Below are 5,000 nucleotides of genomic sequence, written 5' to 3'. Positions count from 1 at the left end.
CCGTGGTAATCCCCAGCCACAGCACAGCATGATAGGGTTAAATATATAGAAAGCAGGTGTAAATGCGCGGATGTGACACGACTGGAGGTTGGAGGTTCATCAAATATTTGGCCCGATTACCACCTCAGACCAAAACAAGGGATGGGTCTACTTTTTTGTGGCAAGGATCAGTTAGTTTTGTTATCTCTGGAGACGTGGGCACCTTGCATTCCTGACTCACGTGCAAGAACAGTCCATGGGTGAATGTTTGATGATGATGATGATGATGATAGTGGTGGTGGTGATAATGATTGGAATGGTGGTGATGGTGGTAGTGGTGATGTGTTTGTCCGTAGAGAGGAATGGGCGTATGGGTCTGGATGTGTTTGTGTGTGTGTGTGTGTGTATGTGTGTAAGTGTGAGGGGAGGGCGCTTTGTCTTGGTTGTCCTATCTTTGTGTTGACGACGGTCTGGTGTATATGCAAATGTTGCGTCGTACAGCGTGTATGTAATGGCTGTGTGTGTGTGTGTGTGTGTGTGTGTGGTGTGTGTGTGTGTGTGTGTGTGTGTGTGATGGCGCCGCTGTAACATTTGTCCCCGCGCGGTGCAACTTGTGTGCGTGGACAGAACAAAATCACAAAATGTAGTTATACGTATTGGCTTTGAGAAACTCCTGCTATTGAACTTTGGCAGAGACTGATGATGCATTCTTTTGTTGTATCCGTCAGTCCACATGGTATTTTGTGTTTTAATTTTTAACTCTCTCTCTCTCTCTCTCTCTCTCTCTCTCTCTCTCTCTCTCTCTCTCTCTCTCTCTCTCTCTCTCTCTCTCTCTCTCTCTCTCTCTCTCTCTCTCTCTCTCTCTCTCTCTCTCTCTCTCATAATGGCTCAAGTGTGTGTTCTAATTACCGTTCTTCATCTTTGACACCGCTCCGGATGCAACAATTAGAAGCGATCAGAAGTAATTGGAATACCTGAGTTCTGCATTTCCCAGGTTGTCCGCGCTTCACGTTTTTCCTCTCAGACCTCAAAGCACGAATATCTCCTCTTATAAATTAGCATCACGATAGAAAAAAAAAGAGAAGAGAGAGAAAAAAAAATCGTCATAAGTAGTTTTGCATTGATTTAGAAAAGTAAATAAATAAATAACTATACAGCGAAGTAAGGGTTCTCTGGTAAAGCTCTTCTGTTGGTGATCGTTATGCAAAGTAAGGCACGGCTGTGGTAATCAAACGCAGTGCTGCCCTCCCGAGCTCACAGGAACATTATCATACAAGTAAATCCGCCTAAGCCAGAGGGGAGGCAGGTTCTCAGTGAAATTTCCATCCATTACTGAAATTATTTGTGTCTGGTACATTGGGTCTGTTCCCTAGACGTGCCGCACCTGGGAGAAACAGTGTCGTCCATGTCGTTTTATTACCCGTGCCGTCCTCCTGCTGGGGTGTGCGAGGCGGCGGGTCTCTCCCTCCTGAGTGCGGGGTGCGGGCCTGGTGGGACTCTATCACTGTTACTCCCCTCGCCAGTGCCGTTAAGGGGTCGCCTTGACACGTTTTGTTGACTTTCACCGCCTCGCCATCTCCTCCCACCTCATGGCTGCAGGATACACCTTCCTCCTGCACGCCCTTCCTCACCCACCGCCGAGGACGAACGAGATACTTACCAGGGGAATGACGCCAGGGAATGTGGCCCCGGCAGTCAGGGCGCGGGATGCAGACGCCGCTGCTGCACAACGCTGCCTCTTGCTACCAAAAGAATTTGTAAATAAATGCATAAGTAAAGAAAAATACGTGAATAAGTAGAAATTATAACTGAAGAAGAACCAGAAGAAGAACAAGAACAAGAACGACAAGAACGTGACGAGTAAGAAAATAAATAAAAAAAAAATGTTTCTCTCTTCGTAAATACATGGAAATTACTCGGTGCATGAATGAACCCCTAAAACGTTAACTGTTCAGAACAAAAATGGTACGGTTTAGAAATCAGTGAAGTCCAGTCAGGCTGCCCCATAGTGCTCGTGCCGCCAGATTCCTCTGTGGCACAAATCCACCCTTGGCATGCACTTCTTGAGTGTCCATATGCGTGCATTCTGAAATACTGTATACGTGTATGGAACACTTCAGACTGACGGCTTTTTCCCCGCGCCGCACCCGTTGAGGATATGACCTTGCTGCAGCCCGGCGCCAGGCAGGGGAGGAAATTGCCCCTTTACACCGCAGCATGAGGCATGGGAGAGTGTGACCTCTATACATATCTGTATAAAGCAGGGAAGGATGTGACTCTTATGCACCCTGCCACGAAGATGATGATGTGATATCTGCGTAACCCGGCATAAGGTAGGTGTAACAGCCGTTTGAGAAGATGGTCATAATTTTTGGACATTGAAGAGATAAAAAAATAATTTGCAATTTCTAGAAGACGAGAAAATGTAATGTAATAGAAGCAAAGAAAGAAAAAAAAAGTAGAGTAAATAGAGTCAGAAACCAAAAGTCACACAATGGAATAACGCCACAAAGGCAAGACTCCACCACGCCGCGGATCGCATCAACACAACGCATTGTCGCAGTCACCTTAAGTTTTCCCGGGAGTGGCGTCACGGCCTCCTCTGGCAGAGCTTGAAGAGAAAGCCGAGCAGCCTCCTGAGCCTCGGCCTCTTTCAGTGGCGGTCATTCCTTGCTGATTTTTTGCGGCAAGTGAATCTCTGCTGCACGGGAATGTGGCTGCACGGGCGCTGTGTGAACGGCCTCATTAGACCATTGATTTCTAAACCGCTTAGTCTTACCGAACGAAAAAAAAAAAAACTTGACTCCAAGTTGCATAACTAGACCAGACAAGCTGTTGTATGTATGCCTTGCAATGTCACAGTTGCATAATATGCTGTGTGCTGTTCTCTCTCACACACACACACACACACACACACACACTGCGTAGTGTAATGGTTAGCACGCTCGGCTCACAACCCGAAGACCCTGGTTCGAGTCCCGGGAGCGGTGAGGCAAATGTGCGAACCTCTTATGTGTAGCCCCTGTTCACCTAGCAGCAAATAGGCACAGGATGTAACCCGACGGGTTATGGCCTCGCTGTCCAGGTGTGTGGTGTTTGAGTGGTCTCAGTCATAACCAAAGATCGGTCAGTACGAGCTCTGAACTCTTTCAGAGCTGGGTGACCAGCAGACGACCATAGGTGAATGACACACACACAGAACATGCTGGTAATGAATATTGTGAACAAAGCCAGTGTCACAGCCTCACCAGCACACCCCAGTGAACGCCAGCCCTGCACCTCGCCTACCATTATATACAACACCCTTGCTCAACTTTCACTCCTCGCTTAGCTACACTGGCCATACCAGATCCACAGCACTACCTAGAGTATGCACCCTCTCGGCCACTCCCTGCACTCCCGCCCGCCCCCACAACACACCGGGAGTCGCTCCCTGCCTGAGGTGTGCCAATACCACACACAACTGGCACACTTTTATTTTTTCCCTAATACGATCTGCAGTTTTTTTTTCTGGTTTCGTTAGCATTGGAATATTGGATTTTTTTGTTTGTTTCGTTGTTTTCGGGAGAGTACGTGCGTGGAACGCCTGTAGTTTTTTCCTACCTTTGTTTCTCGTTCTCTCTTAGTCATATGCAGTATTTCTTGTAAAGTGGTCGGTTCAGTTCTTTCTCGATTCTTATATATATATATATATATATATATATATATATATATATATATATATATATATATATATATATATATATATATATATATATATATATATATATATATATATATATATATATATATATATATATATATATATATACATACATACAGAGAGAGAGAGAGAGAGAGAGAGAGAGAGAGAGAGAGAGAGAGAGAGAGAGAGAGAGAGAGAGAAAATGGCCTGAGTTGGAGTCAAAGCTTGCTCCCCACTTTTGGCTCCCTAGCCATGGAGGGCACAGGGCAGTGCAGCTCAGTGCCAGGTCTAAGCCTGGATAAATGAGGAGGGTTGCATTAAGAAGTGCATCCGCCGTAAAATCCTTGCCAGATCACCACGCGAATTTAATCCGTTCATTGCCCCCCTCCCCAACACACACACACACACACACACACACACACACACACGCGCGCGCGCGCGCGCGTATAAGGATATTTTTATTGTCATGTCTCCATTTTCTTCGCGTTTTTAGTAATGATATATAATGTAAATCGATGATCCCTCCAGACATCTCGGGAGTGAAAATCAGTCCCTCTCTGTGCCTGGTGTGGCCGCGCTGCGTGGCTCGGAGCTGTCCCCCTCAGCCCTGGCGTGGAGTGTGTCGGGGCTCCTCTCTCTGCAGCAGCTAGAGCCGACGCGGAGGCGAGGCTGCTCTTATATATTATCGTAATTATTGTATTATTAAAGCAGGAGAGTGGAGTTGGCAGGAATAAAGGGGACGGGTGGGAGGAGAAGGGAGAGGGAGAGGAAGGGATGAGGGCTGGGAGAGGAAGTGAAGTGGTGCTGCATGTGGAGTGTAGGGGAGAAAGGCTTCGAGGGATGGGAGGAGGAAGGGGATACAGGGGAGGCTTAGGAAGGGCGGTAAAGGGGATGCAGCAGAGGGGAGGCTAGAGACGAGAAGTGAGCTGGGAAGTTAATATGAGTCAAGTCAGAACCGGGGAAGCGGAGGCGGGGAAGGGAGGGGAGGGGGGAGGCGATCTAAAGATAGAAGCGCATGATGATTCTGGAGAGGTGGATGCAAGGAACTAATATAAGAAGTGAGGAAGGAGGGAAAATGCTTCTGGAAACTGGGCATAGTGATTGGGGGAAGAGGGAAGAAAGGCAGATAAGAATGAGGGTAGATTGAGATGGTAGGACGTAAAAGGCAAGAATGAGGATTTTAAGAACAAGAGGGAAGGAAAGAAAGTCATTGGTAGCAAAGATAATGCGTTATTCTTTTTTTTTTTTTCCTCCTGTTAAATAAGTCAGATTTCGTTTTAATGTTTTTCCTGTGGTGTTCGAAGCTTCATTCACTCATCCATTAATTCACTCACTC

This window comes from Scylla paramamosain, chromosome 2, assembly GCF_035594125.1.
Source record: "Scylla paramamosain isolate STU-SP2022 chromosome 2, ASM3559412v1, whole genome shotgun sequence".
Classification (NCBI taxonomy): domain Eukaryota; kingdom Metazoa; phylum Arthropoda; class Malacostraca; order Decapoda; family Portunidae; genus Scylla; species Scylla paramamosain.
Note: the sequence above shows the minus strand (reverse complement) of the source record.